We start from the raw sequence: 25,805 nt of genomic DNA, 5'->3' as shown, positions 1-25,805 counted from the left end.
CACACACACCCAGTTGTGTTTCCATTATTATCAACGCCATCATTATTATATTAAACCTAACCTTTTCCAAACCTGAACCCCGACCCTGACCTGTTTCTAAACTTAAACCAAGTCTTCACCCAGAATTTTCAAAAAGTATCTGATGGGGACAAGGAAGCTGACTTCCCTCAATGTGACTGTCAAACAATTTTACATCTTAACAACATGATTAATCCACCGACACACACACACACACAGGCGCATACGTTCACACAGCTGACTTCTGTCACACAGATGGTGAAAGAGAAATAAAAATCTTGAATTACCAGATCACCCCTTTTTATGACCTTAATGGCTCAAGCTATTACTCTCACTCTATCCATAGTCATAAAAAAAAGCATAAAAGTAGCTGAGCTAAAAACCGCCCTTTTTAACAAAGATCCAATAGCTGTGCTTGAAGATAGCGGTTTGGCTAATGCCCCCGTAACGACTGCACGACGACATAAACAGCCTGTCGATAAGACGGCGTCTGGTACGGGCATTTGAATAACTGTGGAGGAAAGCAGATGCGAGGAGCGGCCCAGCTTTCGTGTTAATGCACAGCCAGCCCGCTTCAATCACGTCGCCCCTCTGCCTTCGAAAATCATTCAAATACTAAATGAATTATCGTGCCACACCTGACGCCGCAACAGAAAGGTGACAAGTGGAGGAGCTTTTGTGAGGAACAATGCGTCAGCTGCTCTGTCCATCATGACGCTGCATCTGTCACGGACCGTGCTGCTTACTCACGTCTGGTAAATGCTGATGAAGGTAAGTCAGGTGTGCCGCACAGTTTGCATTTGACAGCCAGAGGCCTCATTTTTTGGACAAATTAGCGCCAGCCCATTGGTGTGTATTGAGATACACATGGAGCTGCTGTAAAATGCAAGTATACATACACAGACAATGTTAAGACAGCTCCAACTCAGTATGTGGGTGAGAAGGGCTGCATTCATGCAGTGCTTTTCTAGTCTAGGTTAACCAATCAAAGTGCTTTACAATGTATGCGGCGTTCACCCATCTACACACACACTGACACAAGTTGGAGCAACTCTGGGTTCAGTTTCTTGCTCACGAATGCTTCAACATGGTGAACAGACCTTCTAATTGGTGGACGACCCGCTGTACTGTACCTCCTGAGCCACAGCTGCTCCAGTTGGCATGTATCTGAATGAATGCATCTTGGGGAATACAATTAAATATCATTGTGTTGTCATCAGCTGGTAAAACCTGATGATCTGCAGCCCTGCATGCTGCTCTTTGAGGCTGTACAGTGCTGCTCTCAGCTAAACGCTAACATCAGCATGCTAACATGCTAACATGGCGTACTGCACCGAACGTCTTGACATCCAGAGGTTCTCGAGGCATTTCACTCAAAACCACATGTGGTGGCACCAGAGGAAATATTATTATCATTACAGTGCAAGCCATCCAATAGTGATAAACAAAAAAATTGTCCCAATCCATTTAGCAGATGTTGATATATTTCACTAGATAATTGAAAACCTTGACATGCTGGTGCTACTAGATGGAAATTCAAGAGATTATTACAGGATTCATACCCTGGGCACTGTGGAAAGGCCGAACTTCACTGCAATCCATTCAAACCAAAAATGTCAACGTCATGGTGAGGCTCAGGCAGAGGTCCAGGTGTCACCACAGTCTTCAATAATGCCTGGACCAGATTTAACTGCAATCCATCCAAAAGCCGTTATTTTCACACCTTGTGAAATCTCCAGGGTCACCGAGGGAAGACCTGAAGACATCTGGAATAATTTGGCATTCAGGTCCTCTGACTGGAGATTCCTCGGAGCCGGCGATGACAAAAATGACATTCGGTAAGAGGCGGGACCAGCTGAGCATGACTTCAATCTATTTCGGTGCCAGTTTCTGTGAAAGTCACAGAGCCCAAATGACCAGTGGTCAAAGAGGAAACAGGGAATATCAGGGCACTGGCGACCACTTAGAGGAACCAACCGAATTTCTTACTGGGCTGCAATGAACTTGAGAAATAAAGACATAAAGATATGTTCAGAGGCCGATGAAGGCGTGCTGGACATGCGAGAGCACAGATGGCTTTCATCGTCGTGATTTATTAGAATTCACTCCTCAGTTCATCAGGATGAGACGCAAATACACAAACACACACATTTACATCCCAGATGCATGAAAACGAAGCGGCACAGCGCATGTGAGCCTGGCCGTCTTCCAGCTGTGCCATCGCGCCACGTCTGTAAATCACATTTAATTTGATATCTGAGCCCCATTTAAATTGTAATTATAAAGATTACAGCAGTGACTGTTTATGCTTTTATGCATTTGTGCGCTGGAAGATTATCGTTGCAACGCCGTGCAGGCCTGGCTGTCACAACATTGCTCGGGCGCAGTATAATCATTCTGTTTTTCAGGTCGGAGAGGCAACATATAAAATCAAGATGTTGTTAAATAAGACCTTGATGGTGACGTATTGGCCTCACAACATAAAAGTAGCACCTATAAGCTCTACAAGTACACTTCAAGCTCATTAAAGCCAAGACTATCATTAAAATGTCTAAAAGCCTCCCGCCTTCACTCTCTTTGAAAGGAGGTGGCTCTTTCTTTAAGATTTAAAGGTCACTGAGATTCCCAAGGGATTTTGGAGACCCACACACACACACACACACACACACACACACACACGCACGCATACAATGAGAAACAGTGTTGTTATCCGGCCTTTCCTCTCTCCAGTGGATTCCTAAAGCACTGACTCTTGAAGAGTGGAAATTTGAGTTTTGTCACATTTCTGCACCACATACAACACTGATGCAGTATGCAGGCAGTGCACACTCATCTTCTTAACATATTTTTTTTGCAATGTGTATATAAATGTATAAGTACTGTATCCTTCATATGTGCCAATCAATGTCAGTCTGCCTCGGAAAACTGCTGCCAATCAAACATAACAAATCGAACCAAAAGAAATATATTTATTAAAATTTTTCAGGATGCCCTACAAATTCTGCTGCATGACGTCTTTGTATTTTCAAGTCTGCTAATGCTGAAGGACGCGATGATGACGACGATGATAACCAATAGAGATCTCTAACAATGCAATACTTCACTCTATAGCTGAATGGGAGTGGCATAACAATGAAAAGACATTGAATGCTTATAAATATTGTAGCCACAATGTTGCCGCTGACAGAGTTTCTCCTTCATTAGAAGTCAGTACAGAGTAAAGAAAAAGACCGGTGCACTTGTATCAGCGCTTTCTTGTATTTACCTTTTTAGACAAAGCAGGTTCAAGTACAGTACAAGGTGCAGCCAAATATTATGCAATTCTGAATACAATAACTACACACACACAAACTTGTAAAATCGTACAAAAGAGGTTTGAGGAACGTTTCTGAAGGAGAGAAATGTTAAAAAAAAGCATAATTTAGGGCTAATTTCTCATCAAATTCTGTGTTTTTTGTATGTTTATTATCACGCTGCATGAATGGAGCATCAGTTATGGAGTACGTATGACACCCTCCATTAGCCATGTAGGGGCTGCTTCATAAAGGTTGCAGGGAAAATTTGCCTGCGCATATTAAGGGTGTGTGGGGGTTGCTCAAGATCACTTTGCAAAGCAATATTTCACCGTGCAGCTCGCATGAAGCCTCGCTTTTGTCTGCAATTATTTGCTTATTAATTTTTAACCTCGTCCCAACAGCTCAATAAATAAACAAATGCATTTAATGAAACAAATTGGTTCCATACCAAAGTAATAGGTAATAAATCATTCAAAGCATGTGTATAGATTATACATGCTTCACCCCTGATTTCCATTAAAAAAGGCAGGGTTGAATTCTTAACAATTGCTCAGGGCCCCAAAAGGCATCTGCTAATCAATATGTAGGACTGGACTGTTTGAGCCCCCTGAGGGAAAACAGAAACTTTGTCCGCACAGCCGAGGTAAACAAATCATTCCGAGCCTAAAAAAAGTTAAACTCAGAATTAATGAAGTGCTGCATCGGGGGCTGCTCACGGGCTACCTTGCCGAGCAGAAGCCGAGCACAATGAAACGTGCGCTATTTGATGTGGTGAATGTGGCGACGAGGAAATGAGTTCTGATTATGAAGGTCATGGCATCGACCCCGCGCAACCATCCCTTCGGTCTTTTAAGGGACTCAAACGGCCGAGCTGAAGCGAAGATGACTGCAACGTGTATCTATTATAATAACACATGGTGAGATGCACTTTCATCATTGGGATGTATTTTGGACTTTGAAGCACACATCATTATAAGTATGACGGTCTCTGGTGGCACAAGCTTGGCAGTCATTTGCTATCAAACTGCTTGCTTCCAGAGCCTCTTGTGCTTGGACACTAATCAGGTTGTAGCTGCACTGTGATGGGCATTTGTCATTAGCTGTCATGACTGGATACAAATGGCTCTTGGCTGTATTCTGTCATGACTATGACAGCTCTCTGAGGTGCTCGATGATGGAGGGTCTCAGTGAGGTGTCACAACGACCCAAAAGGTTGCACAGGCCACATCTGCTGCACATGACACATCGTGGACTGCGACGGGTTATCTTAGTTATCACCGCGCTGCGAGTCAACCCGTGAATGTCTTTGGAGCGTTCAGAAGTTTGGATGCACAGATTTTCACAGACAAATAGACAGATAAGCGCATTTATGTAGGCGTGTGGATCCAAATTTCTTTAGTCAGGAGTCGTATTTTACTGAGCGATGCAGCCGCAGTGGAGATGTTGTTTTGTGCTCATTAAACCTCCCTGTAACTCTGAAAGAAGCACACAGAGTGGCTGTTTGGCAGCTCTGATCAGGCTTTCCTCTTTTATGACAGCGTCATTAAAACAGCCGGAAAATCAAGTGGAGGTGATCAGAAGAGGCTGATCTTGTGCAATTTAAATGGAAACAATCTCCGCTATGCGCAAAAAGAGACCCCAACCCTCATGTTCTCACTCAAAAGAAGCAAAATGATATTAGATTGAAGTGGCGGGCTTATTACTGAAGTATCGCTCCGTATCTTTATATTAAGAATTTGATTACATGCTAATTTTTCAGTGTTCAGCTGATGAGCTGGCGCCTCTCAAATCATCATAGTTATCAGGGTTTAAGTCGAGTGTGTTAGTGTGTCACAACCCAGCAGCATGGGAACCCAGTCCACTTTAAATAGAACAGCAATGACTCAGAGATCCCAGGAGCAGTCACTACTGGAAGCTGTTCGCGCAAATGCAACCGGATCTGCAAATTCTCACAGTTTTTCTGCAAAAATGGTCAAATCTGCGGGATTCTTTCGCAACTTGACTATGACTCACATTCAGCTCCCTGACCAGCTAACTGCATAGGCTAGCAGCGTGGGGCATTGGCTCATTTTTGCTCTCTCTAGAAAATATTACATGCGATGATCTTCAGAAAGTTCTTGTGTGAGACCTACATCATTGCAATTTGTCACAAAATGGACTAAAACACTAAGATACTAAAATGGATTTGAGCTTTGCACCATATTTTTGGGCCTCAATAAAGGGGGAAAGGAAGAAAACTGCTGGGGGGACTGCACTGTAAGGCCTTATTTTACTCTTTTCTCCCTGATTTTTTTTAGCTTTGGCAGGGAGACCCCTCTAACGGTGTCCTTGAGCCTCCAAACGGCTGTCCTTGTGTCTTTGGTGACATATGTCTACACATCAAGGCTGCGATGAGCCTCTGTTGCCTCCGGCCAGCCAAGAACACAACATGGTGAGGCTCTATTTGAAAGGATGAGATGGCGGAGAGTGTCTCGAAGGAAATTTCATTCTCCTCTGAAATGATGAACAGCGAAACGCAGGACGCACAGTCTGCTGGTCCCACCAGGCTGCGGAGGGAATTCATCAGCGCGGCGGACGCGGCGTCTTGAGCATCACTCATGTTCTGCAGAGCGTCAGAGTCCCTCTCGGGATACTGTGCTTGGAGCTGGCTGCTTTGTCAAGCCCGAGTTAAACGCCACCTTTGGGCGGGGGGTTAACAGCCTTCAACTTTTCCACTAGGTCACAGGGTGACATCCCCCAACAGATGGCACTGGGCCCACGTCGAGCTGCCTGTGCGACATGAGGAAAACTAACAAGCGGCGTAGCCTTGAGGGAGGATGGGCGAGACACGCGACGAAAGCGGTTTAGCCAAATGCCAGGATGTGGTCCGCAGCACTCCATGTGATGATCAAGCTTTATTTCAAGTGGCAACCCCCTGCCCACCGCTCCCTTGATTAATGAGGGCAGAGCAGATGCTGTGGGTACGGAGCAGAGGGAGTAAAGCAGGGAACGGCGCTCTTATCGGCACCACACACGGCGACAGCCTTCATTTCCTCACCTTTGCATCAGGCATGTCTGGCTGCGTCCGTTCGTGTGTGCGCGCCCGTGCACGACCATCTGCATGCTTGTAAGTCTGCGAGTCTGCCACCTCTCTATGAATATCTGTGTGTGCAGTCTCTTGGGCATTTCAAAATAAAAGAAAATGTGGGACACATGATCTATTTTCATAGCTAGCATTTTTCACTCAACACAAATGAGTGAAAACATCATTCTAAATGAGCTATTTTTACATTAAATATAAATATATTCTCTATTGTTTCACTTTCAGCCACGACAGGTGTGACCTGTCGACCTGATAATTTTTCAGTTGCAGATCATGAAAAACGCTTCCAATCGTGCAGATGTGCCATGTGTTTAACCGTACTCCATTACATAGCCGGGATGCGAGGATGATGTATCGACAGATAAACGCAACCGATTTCAATCTGCGATTTCTCAGGGAATCCAAAAACAGCCGCACAGTCTCTGGAAATGAGAGTGTCTGTTGGTTCATTCACTCACAGAGTTGACTTATAGCGCCTTCCCCTCGGCCCATGATGACAGGAATGCATTTGACTGACACGCTGGTGAACCATTTTCCCTTGTGTCACCGAGTTGTAAATCACTCTGAATTATTGCCATTGAGGGATCACACCTCTTATTGCCATTTCTTGCCCCGGGCCACTCCTTGCTTTTATTTTATGTATTTTTTATCACCGAGCATAAATTAGTTCCTACTTAAGTAGCAGGGCAGGCTCGGCTCCGCAAAGCTAAGATGAGTGTCCTCCTAACCACTCGTACAGATTTAGAACTCCTTGTCGAGCAAGGGCATCTGAAATCTGGGAGCCATATATTAATGATCCTCGCTGGAGGAGAAACAACCGTAACACTGCAGGGCAGAAATAAACTCTCTGGCACATTATGAAGGCAGGAAACAAGTATTTTGTACCTGTTTCCAATTATAGAGCTGTGTATTTTGCCAATGGATTATTTATGACGAAGCTTAATTTACATGTGCTGCATTTGGATGGGAGGGTCTATAAATACTTCAGCAGCCTGGCAAATTAAGCAGTAAAACAAGCGGCAATGTCAATACCGTAAGAGCGCACATGCTGGCCCACAATCGGCTGTTTCGCCTGAGCCGTGAGCGAGCAGAGAGCGGCGGCGGCGTCCTTCCCGAGTCGATCCCGTTTTCGGGTGCGGAGGTCTCGTCTAGCCGGCTGCTTCGGAAAGGTCAGGCCTAAATTGGGAGCGGGAAACAGATCTTTCAAGGTTTAAGTATCAAATCTGAAAAGTCACTCCAGCAACGTACATGGGGGAGAGCGGGGGACTCTTGTCCTCCTCGGCGTGCTTTGAAAAACGAATGACCGCGTGCACTGACACACAAGAACGAATGTGTCCTGTTCTGTAAGATAACAGTTTACAGCTGTTTTCCTCTCAAGGACGCTCGTTAGATCTCTCCAAACTCTTGTTTCTGTCCCTCTGTGTGGTTGCATCTCTACGTAAGTATGAATATATATGTGCCACAGTGCCCTCGCACCTCAATTACCCACCAATGTACAAATCTGCTCATACAATGAACATATCACCGTGAGTCATTGTTTGCATGAAAACAGTATTTTTACAGACGTGCATTTAATGTATTCTCACGTGGACAAAGGCCTGTGGGAAAGAGAAACGCAGAGACGTGAGGGCTCTTATTCATTTATCTTCTATTTTTGTTCCTCCATTTAATTGAATTTTCTGCTACAGTCCTGGCCCGTGGATATAAATCATGCCTCTCAATCAGTCAAGATAGCCAAAAGACGGCTCCTGCTACAGATGCACGGGAAGGGCGGGCAGGGGGCAAGAGGAGGCCAAGATTTATGTGTGCAAGGAAAAACATGACCCTGGGCCTCTGCCGCCTGTCAGCAGAGCATCTTTTCCATTACCTTGAGGATTCATAAGCGCTATATTTCAGGCAGGGGCCCTTGAACAAATTCAGGACAGACACAAAAACACAAATCCATAATGTTTTTTTTATTTTTTTGAAGAAGCAGCAATTAAAGCTGCTCTTGAGCGTCACAACAGAAAGTGGCATTACGGAAAGCAGTGTGAGTTTTAAGCACGTGTGCCAAAAAGGAACAATGTCCACTCTCGTGAATGGCTTTTGACATTGCTCACCTCGCTCGACAGACACCGCAGCCACATGCTCTCATTCAACCATCGCACACTCTTACACTCAAGAATAGACAAACTCGTCCAAAGGGTTCTATTAGTAGTGAACCTTTAAGCTGATATTGGATGATGGCGAGATACTGCATAACTACAGTCTGAATCAGTCTATATCGCCAAGGCAGCAGCGAATGTAATTGCAATATACTGCAACCTTTAACTAAGTGCTGTCAGTGACTAAACATGACCATACAAAAGCTGCGGCAGTCACTGTGAGTGGGTAGTGCATTGCAGTCAAAACAATGTCAGTAAACATCAGTTCAGAAAAGACATTTTTGCGACATGACAGGTATGTAATTAATGTTTTCTCGTTTTGTTAATACGAAACAGAGCTCATGTGGCGTTACATTTCCTTGCATGTGAAGGCAGCTTCCAGGAGTGGAGGCTCGCTGTCGGTGGATGGCTGTAAACAGTGTTGTCAGTGCTCTTTATTCCTGCTGCAATGTTGGAGATATTATGCTGCTGAGGGCAAGGACGTGATCGGGCAACCTCCAGAGACAAAGCCTTATTGTGGACGTGTTTCATTTATATGCTATGACCATTTTGTTTGCTCTTGAAAATAAATTCAATTTTGTATATATACACACACACACACACACACACACATATATATATATATATATGTTTGTTGTTGTTTTTTTGGAGGACTTGACCCTTATCAACACACAGCAGCTCTATATAAACACTTTGCTAAGGAGTCTGAGAGGACATGGCTTGTTAGCGACAAAGAAACTTATATTCCTGCAAATTCAATATAATCACTCCCCCAGTACCAGCCCCCATACACAACCCCTTCCGCACGCATCGGAGTGTTCCCAGCATCCAATCCGGCCTCAGTGTTCTTCAATAAAGTCCCCTCTGACAAACATGATGGAGAGGCACTCTGCTTCAGAGCGGGATACTCAGAAAACGACTTGATGATAAAATATTGCCATCCTGGCAGCTGACTTGCCAATCCAAATTAAAAAAAGTTAGAGTGGCCAGGTTTATGCCGCACCCTTCACCGCTGCTATATTTCACGCTTTTACACCTGCTGCACACTCACATACTCACACACTTACCAGCCTGCCCTTTCTCCCTTTCCAGTAAGGGTTGCAAAGCCCAAGAACCTAATAAGTAGGTCTGGTGCGAGGCCTTTCATCACTGGATGCTGATGCTTCATCACACCCTTAAAAAAACCCTTAAAAATCCTGCAGTGCGTAGACTCCATCATCGACCTTTAAATATGACATGTATATAAGACATATTGATTCACAGCAGTTTTGACTGGAGGGTAACTCACAGAAAGGACTTCCTGGGTCTGAATGTACTGCTTTGCAATGCACAAATATATATATTTTTTCACATTATATAAATTATTTTGTTTTCTGCTTTCTAAAACTTAAAAAATATTTGACCTGCATTATCTGACTGACTCCAGATAAGAGGAGACAGGAAATGGTTTATACAGTGGCGAACATTTTATGCACTGCTACACAAATAGATTACTTTGCTTTCGACGAATTCCTGATTCCAGGGGGCAGTTTATGTAGTTATTTTCCATTTTTCTTTCCCCTTTGTTTTTACTCACCTGAAGTCCTCGCTGAGCGAGTATTACCCCGCTTGTTGTACCTGGACACAAGCTTCTTGTGATTATTTACTTTATCTAACTTTTCTTGTACAAGGCAAGAGCATAAGAGTCATTTCTTATTTGCAGTGACGGCCTGGCATGTGCCAGAAGAAGTGGGGACGAGACAAGCAAAAAAATGGCAGGTTGCATTGAAAACATGGTATGTGTGTGATCTAACAATAGCAGGTTTTCAGGTACAAATAATTGTACTGAAAGACACATTCACACATTCAAGCACAAGTAATAATCCGTGTGAGACCCCCGAAACTCAGTTTGATCGCTGTTTTCAGAGGCAACAAAGCAAGATGCCTGGTTGTACATCATGACATTTTGCTGCATACTTCACAAGCTTTTGCGACTTTTACATTGCTGCTGAGTAAACTTGATGGTTTTGTCACTGCTGCCGCAGTTCCATGATCTGTAGCTCTTCATCAAGGGGGAAAAGGGTGGGAGAAGAGAAATGGCTGCTATCAAAGTAATTGCAACCTGCAGAGTGTCCCCTTTATGTGGCTCGACATGGTGAGGTGTGGGCTTTTTCATTATGTTATTGCAGATGTACAATAAAGGAGACTCTGGGTATAGAACAAACATTTGAGAGCTGGGATTTGACGCAGCAGGGGGAAGCATAAAGAAAATGATCATCCGGCAGGGGTCGAGGTCAATGAGAACTGCGTCCACATGAATTATAAGACAGACTACTGGACCGTCTCCCTCTGTCCACCACATTTAAAGCACCATTGATGAGCTATAATGGTGTTTTATTGTGTGAATTGGACCTGGGAGGCCATGCAGGGGTAGAAGGAGCGGAGCTATGACTTTTCACTGATGTTTTATATCCAATTATCTTCATGCTGAGTGGAGGGAGGAATGGCAAACACGGGCTAAATGGTGCGTTTCATATGTGGTCAAACTCACTTCTCACCTCAGGCTGCGAATATCAGCTGAGCATGTGCTTCCTAGCCGGGTTGTTACTTTCTTGTATTAGCTGATGCAAAAGGACAAAAAGATGACTGCTTAGCTCTTCTCTATTTCCACACCGATGCTGAAAATATGTTGGAGTTTAGCAACCATCTGTACCAGTTCTCAAAAATAATTGCTGTATTATTCGAAATCAAATACTATTTCTGCACTTTTGTGCCGCTGTTCATCAGATTTTTACAATTTCACATTGTTTTTTGGCTTTGTTCACACGGATACGCATTCATGTTTCCGTAATGTAATTAGTGCCTCTCTAATACATCATCGTGGCTCCCACAGCATGTAAATCGAACAACCAGCAGCACAGCTTATCATTCTTTCTGATCCAGCTTTATTTCAACAGTATCTAATGTGTCACCTGTAGTGTCATGGTTACCTGTCATATCCCTACAAATCTTTTGCTTGTATTTCACATCTGTGTTGCGGCAGAATTAATGGAGTCGCCATGGCATAATAGCTGGATTTATGACCACCTCTCCCCCTCAGGGATGATCAAGGTCACATCTGCATGTTTGACAGCCATTCAGCAGCCATCGCTCCCGTCCCTGCTCTGTTCAGATGCAGCAAAGGATCGACTAGACGCGTACACATGAATGCGTCTGTGAAAGAAAATATGTGCAAACAATAATAAATAAGTGCAAGTAGAGAGTATAGCATGTGGCTGTATGTGTGTTATCATGTACAGATAAATTATGAGCATTGGAAGAGAGGCATGTATGTCGGAGGAGAGAGATGAGCAAGCAAACAAGTAAGATGGAGTGACACCATGAGAAAAGAGAACATATTATCAGATGGAGAATAGTACTCAAGGGTAGAGGGAATGAACACAAAATTCTCAACATGAAAAGTTAATAGCTATGTAATCAGAGAAGATAAAATAAAATAAAATCATCCTTTATTAACCCAACAGAAATTTGCAGTGTTACCCCTAAGTTCCACCGGGGGCATAGAGTCCGCGTTCCACCATTGACGCGTCCACAGGAGCTGATCGCTGCCATTCAAGACAATGCAGTGTAACAGAGGAAATCAAGCTAGACAGGAAGTCAGACACAGGAACTGTGTAGAAAAGTTTCAAAATAAACCACCCTGTGTAGACTCCCGGTCGTACAGCAACAATAAACAGAATTAAAAAGAAACCATTTAACTGCGAAGCCTATTTAGGCATGCTAGAAGCACAAATATCAAAAAAAAAAAATCTGAGGAGGTCAACAAAATCAGGCAGGCAAAACAAAACAAAACATATAGAAATGTTGCTCATGCCCAGGTTAGTATGCACTGATGTGCACGTGAGTGATTTTGTCAGTATGGGTGTGTGGAGCAGCAGTGTTCACTGTAAAGTCTTCTTCACACACTGTGGGAGAAGCAGCCTGTCGCTGGAGGAGCTGCATGGTGGGACATGCTCTGCAGCAAGCATGATGGAGCTTAGCTATCGTCCCGCTTTCTCCCACCACCTCCACTGGGTTGAGGGAGCATCCCAGGACAGAGCTGGCCTTCTAACCAGTCTGTTAAGTCTCTTCCTGTCAGCAGTCGAGCTGACCCAGCAGACCACTCCATAGGGGACAGAGTCAAAAAAGGTCCTCAGAAGTGTCCCCTGTGCTCCTCTGGCCTTTCTTATGAAGTGCATTTCAGTCCAGTTTGTTATTCAGGCAAACACTCAGGTACTTGTTCCCTGCATGTTCACTGGTGTAGGAGGAGGAAGTCCAACACCAGCTCTCTGGTTTTCCCTGTACTGGTCTTGAGGAGGTTCTGCCTGCACCAGTCCACAAATCCCTGGGTTAGTTCTCTGTACTCTCTGTGGTCCCGATCTGCGATAAGACTACAAAGTCATCGGAAAACCAGCCACGTTGGACTCACAGTCCTGTATCCTCACATACTGTGGCTGGTTGGTGAGGTGGTCTATGATCCTGGGCTGGGCTGTGTGGTATTGAAGGCAATGGAGAGATAAAAAAAACATGATCCCCATACTGTAGTGAGTCCATCCTAGAGATAGACAAGAACCAGCCTCTCCAGAGTCTTCATTTTTCATCTGTTTCATTTCTCAATGATTTTCAGTTTAATACAACAGAAGTAGTATGAAAAAAAAGCATTTCCACACAGAAAAGCCAATAACCTGAGAAAATAACCATTTTAAATTAAGCCGAGGTTTTGAAGTAGCACTGGAGTTATGGCGGCTCTCTGCTGAATCGTTTCTAGCATGACAATCAACTGACTATAAACACTTGAGACTGTGCTCAGCTATAGCAAATCACACTTAATTTGTTTGTACTGGATGTTTACAGACATTGTAATATATGTGAAATTGTGCGTCAGTGAGTTTTTTTCTCCACTTATTGCAAAGCCCTATTTAAGGAAACAATATAATTCGAATCACATCTTATGGACTCGTCAGTGTTGTGGAATTAGCTGTCACGCGGTTCATGTTTTGACGGTGTCATCACGTAGAACACAGCGAACGGTGGAGGCTCACCTACGGCAGCTGCTGGAGTGAAAAACAAAGGTGTCGACAAGGTTTACATTCAGTGACAGTTGCGCCAACATACAAATGAAGCGAAGCCCACGTGGCAGACTCATTTCACTGAAATAATACAAGCGAAACACCTTTTTCATTATGGCTCTCTACTTAAGGCGTCACACTTCTGCTCCCATGCTGCTACTGCTGTTCAAAAGCCTCACCTCCACCCAAACACCAGTCTCTGAACACTGAGTCTCCCTCGAGGAGGAGTTATTATCGCCAGGTTGCTGTTCCTGTTAGGGGAGTGACGAGGTGAGTGATCATCATTGCTGTACCTTTTCTTCCTTCACATAATAATGAACTCCACGTGGGTTTGCAAGCTGAACTAAACTTTATAGTTTATGTTAGATTCATTTGGAGAGTCTGTCCTCCCGACAGCTTCGTCCGCTGTTGCCATTGGGGGCAAACAGCAAAGAAAGAGGTAGTGTGACAATATTATACATCCTCAGAGTCCGTGGAGGGCGGAGGCTGGGGTGGATGGATGGGTCGGCAACGTTAAGGGCGGATCACTCTTTATTCCCCGTCCCCTACCGACAGTCAGCGTTGGTTTCTTCGGTTTGGATTGGATTTTTATTGTGATGAAAGTGCACTAGCTCTTAATGAAGTATGAACGTAACCCAGACCTCTATGATTTCAAACCAGCTTCTTCTGTGCCTAAACATAATAAAACCTGATTTGTAATCAGGTAACAGTGATTTACAACTACTTTAAAAGTTAAAAACAATGATGTCTTCCTGCCCAAAAGGGAGTCAGCTCAGAAAGTGCCTCTACATTCATGTGTCATTCTAAATAATGTCATTAAAAACAATTTTGTTTTGTAATTTGCAGGACTTGATGAATCCATCTGAAGCTGAGTCTGCAGTCCCCCAGAGGGAAAGTTATTAGCGTCACTCCCACCTCCCTACTGTGCTTAGCTTAGTGTTTCTCCATTCACATGATGCTGTAATTAATCGAGCTGGCTGACTGAACTAAACTATATATTTTACATTACATTTGTCAGGACCTGTTGTCCAAAGCCACTTACAGTACAACAGGTGAGTCAAAACAAAAACAATGTAAAATGATTGGCTAATTTGCATTCAAAAAAGTAAAACAATGAGCCTATGAGAAGCAAATGCCATATATATAGACATGCTACAGTTTTCTTAAACAAACAAATGTGCATAAGGAGTTCATCTCCATTTCATTCCAAACATACAGTTAATTAAACATACCGATCGTTGTTTTATTATCAATTTAACTCACGTGAAACACAGTCAAACACAAAGCAAAACAGTCCTCAGGTATGACACCCTTTGCTGTGACCATAGTTTATAAGTCATAAAAAGAAGAAAAACACGCTCACTTGAGATCAGTTCGATGAGCGAAACACCGGCGGAGCAGAGAGATAATGTGGGCCGTCCTGGATGCGAGCGCAGCCCAGCCTCGCTGAGCGTAGCAGCGTAGCAGAGGCCTAAATCCAGTTCTGTTACTTTGACAGACAAGTGCAGATAAAAACCAGTCACACTGTTGTAAAGTTGAGATTTTCTGGAGGACTGGTTTCTTGTCACCTTGTGCAGTGCTCATTGTACAAAGAATGAAGGTGACAGGTGCACCATCAACCAGAATAATGCGCCGTCAAGGGTAGCATATTCCTTTTTCATCTAGATCTTTAACATCACAGCTCAACATTTCCTTGCAGGGCTGGCTGTAGAAGCACTTCCACAGCCCTCAACATCGTTGTTTTGTGAAGTGTTTGAGCGATTGCGAAACAGTGTGTGTGCCTGTGTACAATAACAGCTGACAGAGCGCATCCTGGGAACGTGGGGGCTGCATGGACGAGCTCTGATGAGATGGACTGCTTGTCATGTTTCTGCCAGATGTTGAAGGATATCGCCTTCTTGGGAAATAAAGCAACTGAAGAGACGAAAGAAAAAAAATGGAGGAGGTAAAAATGTAAATGCCACATCATGTTCTACTGCCACACACCGAGAGGGATCGGCACATGAGTCCTGCAAGCTCGGGTGGCTGCCGGGTAACCTGTAAAAAAAGCTGTTTAATGCAGAGAAAATATCTAAATATAACAGGTAGAAATGAGTTAAATGTGGATGTCTGTGAGATCAGAAATGAAAATGTTTGTGCAGCTAATATTATCAAGCCTAATCAGCTGTTTTTACTGGGAAACCCTATGACATAACCTTTGACCCCTAAATTCACATCGCGCCAAATAATTGGACCCCACAGGCTAACTTCTCGCCAGTACATGAAAATGAACGACATGCAGGCAAAAATTGAATGCCAGATTGTGGACGATGCATCATCAAAAACCAAGTTGGACATTTGGGAGAAATTTGGTGCGAGCAGAGAGTGTGAGGATAAAGTGATCAGTGGCTTTGCTATGTAAGAATATGGCCAATAGCTGCAAGCTAGTCACTGTTTTCCTGCACAGCAACCCCAAAGGCAATTAAATGAGTGATCAGCAACAAAGCTGCAGCTACGGTTATAGTTTTAATTCATGTTTCCACATGTTGGACTTCAATGTGAATGACTGTTTAATCACGGGTCAGATCGTGGGACTTTATTAACGGGTCAGGGCGGGTCCGCATTTGACTTGGCGACTCCAGTTGACTCACTAGTTTTGCTGCATCTTCTTTTTGCCTTGTTAGCATTACTCATTCTTACCATTTTACAGCCTGCTGTCTGCCAAATAATAACACTGATTTCTAATTTCCTTTTGGCTGATGAGCAAAATATCCCCCATATCGGTGTTAATAAAACTTTTCACCTTGGGAATATTTTCCTGAAGCAGTTAAGGCCCGAAATGTGCATGTTGTTACTCTGCACATGACTAACATCGTGATAAAGCAATTAAAATTTGAAATGGATTTTAAGATTTGCTTCGCACACGGACTTTGAGCGTGCAGCTACGAGTGATGAATGTGTAAATCAAAAATGAGCTTTTGCTTCTTTCTTTAATTACTGCATCTCCATGTGTATTGATTTTTCAATGTCAACGTTATATTAAAATGTTTGGTTACAAGGCCAAACAGACTAGCGCCTGGCATGTTTTCCGTTGCTTCCATCATCAGAAACCCATCAGTGTGTCGCTTCAGGCCACTTCAGCAGAAGTGTCCCCTTAATCAGGACATAACACACAGTAAAATCACATGTAAGGAGCTGCCGTCTGCAGAGCTCTGAGTTAAGACCGTTTTACCGTCTTTCAGCTCATTATTTTGGTCTTATGACTTTGTAACTTCACTGTTTCCGTTCACCTTCATCACTTTGAGCAACCCAGCGGCAGCCAACCAACAAACGGCCAGCAGACAAACTGAGTGTCTACGTGACAAATGAAGTGAAACACCTGGCACCTGCTAATCCATGTGTTTATCTCACAAGTTGGTAGAGACCAAAACAGAGCTAAAAGGAGAGTGAGCATTAGGCGGACACATGACTCCAAATAAATGCTAATTCGCTGCGTCTCCTGGATGATTGGTGACCGTTTGCTAATATGTCCATCACAACAACTTTATAAAGAGCATGTTGCAGCCATTTTTAACCTAAATGCTCAAACATCAGCTTGAGGTGGAGCAGAAGTGGAGCACTGAGCCAGTTGCACAGGGGAGTGATTAGGTGGGCAGATGGAGGGAGCCAGGTGGTGAAGTTTTCCATGACACCGGGGAACGCCTCGGCTCTTTGTGATAAGTGCCGTGGGATCTTTAACGACTACACTGAGGCAGGACCTCGGGTTTAACATCTCGTCTGAAGGACAGCATCTCCTGCAGCACAGCATTCCTGTCACCGCACTGGGGCTTTGGGGTTTATTAGGACTGGAGGGAAGACTGCCCCCTGCTGGTCTAACACCACCACTTCCAGCAGAAAGCTAATCCTTAGATGTATCCCACCCAAGTATTAGCCAAGCCCACACCTGCCTAGCTCCAGCCATTCAGCAGAAACAGGGTACTGCTGGTATGGCTGTATTAGATCAGAAATGGCTCCATTCAGGGCACTTTTAAAGTGATAATTTGGAAGAGCTTGGTTTCTTTTTGATTCCGGCTTGTATGAAGCTATCAACAAGAAGTGGCAATTATATAAATTTAATGGTTAAACAACCTTGAGAGAGATACAAATTGATTGAAAAAGGAGTGATGAATGGAACTGAAGTTTCATTTGTTTAGCTGCCAAGGTGAAAGGACTCTCACCTTGTGGGGTTTTAACGTAACCGAGATGGTCAACCCTCTGCGTTTTCTCGAGTGGCACCTTGAGCCTGCGAGATATCCACGACTGCCACCACTCACCACGGTGACAGTCAAAGCATAATGGAAAGTATTGATCATCTCTATCATTTCATTACAGCACTCTTTACACATAAGTGCCACACTTGCATGTCCTTGGATGGAAGAAACGCCATTATTTTGTGTCTGATTATTACAGAATCGGACACAATGGAACCAACCTGTTGGACATTTCTTATTATTGCCGGTTCCCGCTGACACACACACACACACACATGCACACACAGTATATTTTCCTCTCTTCCTGTTCGCCACCTCAGTTGTATTTTTGAGATAACATGAATTGATTACTGTGCATTTTTGCATTGCTAAATTCACAGATGATAAATGGTTCAGTGAGTAATTCCATTTCTTAATGGCATGCGATTCTTTGAATGTATTCAAATTGTCTGCGCTATAATTGCTTCCCTGAATTGCTTTTCTTAATTCATCATTGTTCATCATGTAATGAAATGTGCCGTCTAATCAATTAATTATTTCCTGTAATTATTTATTAAAACTTGATTGCATTTCCACGGCAACGCTGAGCGACACACTTGTGAACATATTCTGCCACACAGCCGGGGATAAATGTATTAGTTATTGGCTATTAAGAGACAATGTTATTGTGTGTGGAGATGAATTAATTGAAGGAATTATGCAAATGATGTGTTGAAATTTAACTTCACTTCAGACTGATTCATACAGATAGAGACAGATCTATCTATCTATCTATCTATCTATCTATCTATCTATCTATTTACCTCTCTTTCTCTGTCTCTATCAATCTTTCTTTCTCTCTCCTCTCTGTCTATTTTGACCTCTCTCTCTCTGTATCTATCTCTCGCTTTCTTTCTGTTTCTCTCTCTCTCTCTCTACCTCCCTCTCTATATATCTATCTCTCTCTTTGTATCTCTTTCTCTCTCTCTCTGTTTCTCTCTCTCTTTACCTCTACCTCTCTCTGCAATCTCTCTCTCCTCTCTCTCTCTACCTCTCTCTCCCTCTCTCCCTCTCTCTCTGTCTATCTTTCTATCTCTCTCTCTACCTCTACCTCTCTCTGTATCTCTCTCTCTCTCTATCTATCTATCTCTCTCTATCTGTTTCTCTCTCTCTCTACCTCTCTCTCTGTATCGTTCCTCTCTCTTTACCTCTCTCCCTCTTTGTATCTATATCTCTCTTTCTATCTCTTTCTCTCTCTGTCTCTCTATCTCTCTCTCTCTCTACCTCTCCCCTCCCTCTCTCCACCTCTACCTCTCTTTGTATCTCTCTCCTTCCTCTCTCTCTCTGTATCTCTCCCTCTCTAACTCTACCTCTCTCTCTCTCTGTCCACCTAAATCAAAGTGTTTCTGACCACTCGAATGCATATTTACACATATTTGGAAACTCTGACTTACAGCTGAATCATCATTAAGCATTAAGCATTTCTCAAATGATCATAATTGAAAATATTAGAAAGTTTTACTGCTGTGTTTAACATTATGTAAATTGATGTCGACAAATATGTAGCAGCATTAGAAAACATTTCCAACCACGATTAAGTTGCTGTCGGGTGTTGATCACTGTATCACAGTCAACAAGTTGATGTTCTACCTCTTTTTTTTACACTTGCATTCGTGTTTTGCACCTTTAAGACTCAGAACTAAACAGCTTGCTTGTTGTAAATGATATCACTCACGTCAGGGCAGTCCACTTGGTCGAACCTGTTCAACCTGAAGACACACCTGCTCTGTCCATGTAAGGTGAAGCCGACACACAGGCCGACAGTCTGTTGTTCTTAACGCTGTCAGCGTCTTCAAGGGCGGAGGTGTGCGCTCACTACTCTCCTCTCAGGAAACTCTACGAAGAGACCCGACAGAGAGGCCGCTCTGACAGCTAAAGGGTAAGACCATCGCTCCCTTTCTCTACTCTTAATGGCCGTCTCGCACTTCCTTTCCAAGTCGCGCTCATGGCCAAAGAAACTGATGAAATTTCATTACTTATGATTGAAAACCAATGGAGTTTTGAAAGCGGGATGAGATGGAAAGGTGCGCCCAAAATGCCGGTATACCCTCCTGATGCCAGCAATCTAATTTACTGTCAGGGGTAATAAATGGGGAGCCACCGGATGGCACAGATAAGATGTTATTTCACCATCAGGGTTATCACTTAATACCTGATAATGTCTGTGGGGAGCAATCGCATCCGACAGTTAAAACGGGGGTGGGGGGCAACTCCTGGCAGGAGAAATGATGGCTGCCGTGGAAGAATTGTTAATCTGTCAAATCAATGTGACTTCACTCAATAAAGTGTTCATAAAGGGACTTAAGTTTAGAGTGCAGTGTTAATGATTCACACTCGTGGAGGAAGATTTCGCTTTAATAAAACTGAACAGCTCTGCATATAATATGTTAAAATAAATTCATCTGACACCAGGCATCTTCACTGATTAAGTAGAGGACAGCGGCGTGTCTAGTGGAATTGATTTCACGTTTAGATTGTGCTACATTGCCTTTTTCTCTTACTGCATGCTAAGATAATAACAACGTGCTCCATGTTTAAGGAAGCATTCGAGGCAGGAATGTGACCCGGGGAGCTGCGAGCATTCCTAAAAGCGCAAAGAGCATGTTATAACAAAACACACCCGAGCAAGTGCAAGGAACAAGGATTGTATCGTAGCATAGCTGCCAACAAAACAACATCACAGTATTATGACGCCCGGTTCTGGATGTTGTTATTGTAAGCAAAGCCTGTAATGCGAAGCCTGAGAGGATGGGATGAGACGCCCTGGCGCACATGCAACATTACCTTGCCGGGATTTTCTTTGCAGATCTGCTCCATCTGCCCTCAGACCACTACGCCCTACCTGACCAAAGCATCATGGGACGGGGTGAGAGCGAGGAGTGGGAGGAGAAGCACCAGGACACGAGGCAAACGCAGCCCCAGAGGCACAAGGACACGGAGAGCAGGAGCTCGGGGAGCAGCTGTCCCAAGTGCTGCTTGCGGACGAGGGACTGCCTGATGAGCGGAGAGTGCGGCAGGGCACTGCAGATCTCCAGCGTCGTCGCCATGTGTGGGATGTGCATCCGCATGTGGATGTGTGAGTCTCAACCTCAGACACGAGCACCTCATACACCTGCATGGCCGTGATCATTAGCTGCTCTCACGGCTCACACAAGGGAAAATAATTACCATCTTAGATGAGTATGAATCTATACAAATATATAAAATACAACCCTGACATTTAAAAGGTGAATAAGTGTTAATTTGTGCCTTTCTGTCTGTGTATATACACTGTAATTAACATCCCACCAAGCTGGAATCAACAGAATCCTCTCCACAAGAGTACTTAAAAAAAATTCTAACGCGATGAAAAACTGTTAATATCCTCATTTTCATTATTTTAATGAATATTTTGTTCCTTTCTTCTGTTACAGAAGCTAACCTTGGACATGGATCATCTTTTTCAGGCAGTTCTCAGCGTCCTCCAACACCTGTCATGAGAGAGATGCTGCATGGTTTCCTTCCAATCTCACATTTACAAAAATACACATAAAAAATATAGCATTTCACCTGCTAGGTTCTCTTTAATTCTCTATCCACAGCTTATTTATTTAACATAAACAAATGTCTGTAGATTGTATATATAACACAGTAGAAAGACAATCATTATGAATGACTGGGACTTTGCGCAGCATGTCTTTGTAAAATTTGAAAGCCTATCTGATTGATCACTTCTGACTGATCGAAACGCTACAGTATTTACTCCAGATGTTGTATATTTAGAGTTTTCAATTATGTAAAATAGCTGTCATAGTAGGATTGTAATAAGAACAAGTGGACATCATGATGTGTAGAGGAATGAATGCTACAGTTCAACCCCAACATCCTCTGCTAAAACATGAGGAAGATGGCCATATGGTCGGGGGGAATGCTGTGAAACATCTGATGTAATGAAACACTTGAAATAAAGCTTTTCAGTAACAAGGACAAAGGCGTTTTCAATGCAATGCCACTAATAATAGAGACCTGCAATTAATTAAAAGACTTTGACAAGCATGATGCAACTAAATGATATCCTTTGCTGTCAACACCCTCAGCCAAGGTAATCTGCAAGAAGCCGCTCAGTGCACGCACAATAAGCAAGCTAACAAAGGATGTTTAAAATCATTTTCAGTGCGAGGTCACAAGACAATGCGAAGCTTCTGCACTGATTCTCGATAGGCTGAGGGGAAAGCCAAGACATTTGGTCACCTCACAGATGAGCGACAGCTGCGGGTCTTAGGTGTTAGGCCTTCTGCACAAGTACATGTCTCACATATCCTGTGAGACGGCGCGTGGGTGGACAGCAGAGGTCAGGCCATTGTGGGAAGGCACAGTGCAAAACGGGAAGATAGATCTTGTGCCTGGCATCTTGAATGGAATTCACTGTCGACATGATGCTCAAAGCAGTAATGAGATCCGAGATGCACTTTTAACTGTTGAACTTAAAGAATGAGCAGCAGCGCACTGTTAAGAGAGTTTTCCATCGCTCAGATAAAAGGAAATACTCATGGTTGATGATGCTATATAATCTACCACCGTGCATTAGCTAAGGCTAATGGGAGCAGCTGGGTAGACAGGCGCAGTAACTGGGTCAGGTGGTGGGTAGGAGCAGGTAGCTGAGCAGTGGCGACTAGTGGACAGGTGAGGAATGGACATCTGCATTGACGGGAATGGGTATTTTAATTCTTTATGTAATTGTATTGATTCTAATTCTGATTCATGCATATATAAATGTATTATTATTATTATTATGTAATTGTTGCACAAGATAGTTGCACAGATGTAAAGGATTTTAGCAAATGTTAACTTAAATAAAGCAGCAAATAAAGCAGTTATTTGTCAAAACTAACAAGAAGTAATCTGAGCACTACTCTCCATCACTCTCTTCACCGTGAAGCAACAGTGACTCTCAGCCTCATACCTGTAGCCCTGCTGTGAACAAGCAGGTGTGTGTACCTGAGCAGGAGGCTACGGGTTAGCAGATCCCTGTGTAGTAGCTATAAGAGCTAATCCGGAGGAATTTGCTGTTGTAGGACGGTTTTCTGTGTTTGCTTTTGGAGGCTCGTGCTTGCCTCGAAACACACTGCTTTGTCAGAGCTTTCCCAAATCTCTAGAATGGAGGTGACAGGTGCAGAGTGAGTATAACCCCTTAGACAGGACGGCCACAGTTGTTAAAATGTGATCCAGGTCAAAAAATACCATTTTCCTTCAAGCTTCTGTTAATGCAAGACTAATACTTCCTGTTGCTGCCTCACAGTTAAAGTTTTTCACTGGCCAAACATTGTAAGGATATTAATATAAGATAAGAAAACTTTATTGATCCCACGCTGGGGAAATTTAATTGTTACAGACAGCAAGAATGAAAAGTGGAGGCATAAAAAGAACAAATATACAATTAAAAAAAATACAAAATAAAATAAATATATATCCATCCATTATCTATACACCGCTGAATCCTTTGCAGGGTCACGGGGGGGGCTGGAGCCTATCCCAGCCGTCTCTCGGGCGAAGGCAGGGGACACCCTGGGCAGGTCGCCAGCCTACCACAGGGCTACACATACAGACAGACAACCATGCACACCACTCATTCACACCTATGGACAATTTAGAGTAATCAATTAACCTCAGCATGTTTTTGGACTGTGGGAGGAAGCCGGAGAACCCGGTGAAAACCCACGCTGCACAGGGAGAACATGCAAACTCCACACAGAAAGATCCCAGGTGGGATCGAACCAGGGATCTTCTAACTGTGAGGTGACGCTAATAACTATATATATGTACATTATATATAAGTACATACAAAAGCGTATAAAATAATATTGCTTTGTGTAGGATGGCTCAGTTTTACAATTTTGAATTGATGAGTAACATACGGATAATAAAATACCATGTTTTTGTACTATTATTGAAAGCTAGCATAGTGGGGGTCAACGTGCTTTATCGCTGTTTTTGTAGAGTTTACTACTACCACCCGAAAAATAATAAGCTCCTATAGCACGATTTTCAATTTTCATTTATCCTTTTAACTCAAAAACTATCTGGTCTTACCTAAATGTTTACCAAATCTGCTGTCACTCAATTTTGGCTTTGTAGGGCAGCTTTGCTCGCTGTTTCCAGTCGACGGCTGGACCAGGCGGAATCATATAATCGCGCCACGGATAAGCGAGCAGGGAAGTGAGTGTGCAAATGTAAAAAAGAAAAAAGAAAATCTTTCTGTCTGTGTTCTTCAGAGACTCCCTGGTACGGGGTGACATTTGGAAAACGACTCTGTGGATTGGCCTGACTCGGATCTCCAGAATGCAGGACAATCACGCTTTGATCATCTTGTACTTTTTCAGTTACGTCTTGCACACAAACTCCATCGCTGCTCCAAACGTGCAACCTCACCAACAAGAGTAGGACAACAAACCCCCCCGTTTATCTCCGACACTGGGAGCAGCGGTGAAGCGGACGTCTTTTATCATCGGAGCTCAGAGACACAACTAGAAAGCCCGCAACATAAATGACTGGTAATTTGCAATCGTTGTGGGCTAACGTTGAGGTTAAAACCCACAGGGACAAGTACGGAGCCTTTGAGCGCCATTGATTCCTGGAAATGATTAATAGGTCATCTATCTTCCTCTTTAGCTTTTGATTCTGCGTCTTGTTATTTCTTTTCCTTTTCTCGTTCTGCCTGCATTTCTAATTGTCCCTCCCCTGTCGCTGCCTCTTGTGTGGCGCTGTGTCAGCGCAGGCATCACAACACAGGGGTGACATTTCAAACAGACAGATTAGGGCTTCTCTCCAATTAATTTTGCTTTCCTTCCCCTGTTAAATACACAATCAACCAAAGGCAAAATGTCAGTGAAACAAACGAGGAGCCGCCATGTGGCTGACAATTACCGCCAAGCACCTCAGAAATGCCAATATGTTAAAGTGGGAGCAGTGTGAGAGATGAATGGGGACAAACGACAATCTTTGAGGTGCCTTGTTGTTGCTGCAGCACTGAAACAGGAATGCATGTGGTTACCTGCCATTGTTATCTGATGCGGTGACTGAAACATGTGTTGGAAAGGCCAAAGTGCAAAAGTTTTAATTAGATGATATTTAATACCCCCACTTATATCTTTTTAACACAAAATATGTGCAATGACCATCACAGGAAGAGAAGGGATGGGTGAAAAATGGTGCTGAAAGTATTATCCAACAATAAAACATTTTTAAATGCCTTTAAAAGCTGATTTTTTTTTTTTTTATCAAGTTAGCTTGTGATTTGGCAGGAGTACATTAATTAACTTAAGTAATTAACTACATTACTGCTTTCTGTCACTCAATCCAGCTCCATCAAAGGAGAACAAGAAGGTTAACAAGCAGTCAGCCTTTAGTTTGGAGGTTTTTAATGACCACCAGCAGCTAGCTTAGCCCTGGTGACTGCATGCAGCGATACAAAAAGCAGCTAGCTAGCCAGCTAAGAGGATGCTGGGATGCTAGCTGCCCTCCCACAACACCACGCCCACGGGAAGCTGACATGACCAGTTTATTAAAAATTTAAAAGAGGAAACTGACATTAAATTGACCGTCCATCCCTTAATATGACAGCAAACAAACCAAAATATTAAAATAGCTATTACTAAGATTAGTAACTGTAAACAAGACAACACCTGCTACTGAAGTCAATTTCAAGCGAAATTTTGAAATGTCGCAAAAAAAAAGAGAAAGCAAAGAAAATGTGAACTAGCTGTGTTTCCATAAGCTGGTTTGGAGCGAATAAGCTAGGCTAAGCAAGGCATAGTTTCGTAAGAAGCTAGCAGCACAAGCTACTTTACGCATGGCCATAATAAACAGAGTAGAAGAAGAAGAATGTTGAAAGCAGGAAACAACACGAGTCACCTGAGAGAAAAACAGAGAGA

The 25,805-nt window shown here is 43.3% G+C and overlaps 1 long non-coding RNA gene across 1 annotated transcript; it reads left to right on the top strand.

The window, feature by feature from the left end:
* The first annotated feature begins 19,587 nt into the window (after positions 1-19,587).
* Positions 19,588-21,858, top strand: LOC121624973. The gene is made up of 3 exons (XR_006007884.1): positions 19,588-19,774; positions 20,702-20,971; positions 21,309-21,858. It is a non-coding gene; the product is annotated as an uncharacterized LOC121624973 (long non-coding RNA).
* The last annotated feature ends 3,947 nt before the right edge of the window (positions 21,859-25,805 follow it).

The sequence above is a fragment of the Chelmon rostratus genome, chromosome 21 (genome assembly GCF_017976325.1).
Source record: "Chelmon rostratus isolate fCheRos1 chromosome 21, fCheRos1.pri, whole genome shotgun sequence".
Taxonomy (NCBI): domain Eukaryota; kingdom Metazoa; phylum Chordata; class Actinopteri; order Chaetodontiformes; family Chaetodontidae; genus Chelmon; species Chelmon rostratus.
Note: the sequence above shows the minus strand (reverse complement) of the source record. Positions and strands in the feature narration are given on the sequence as shown.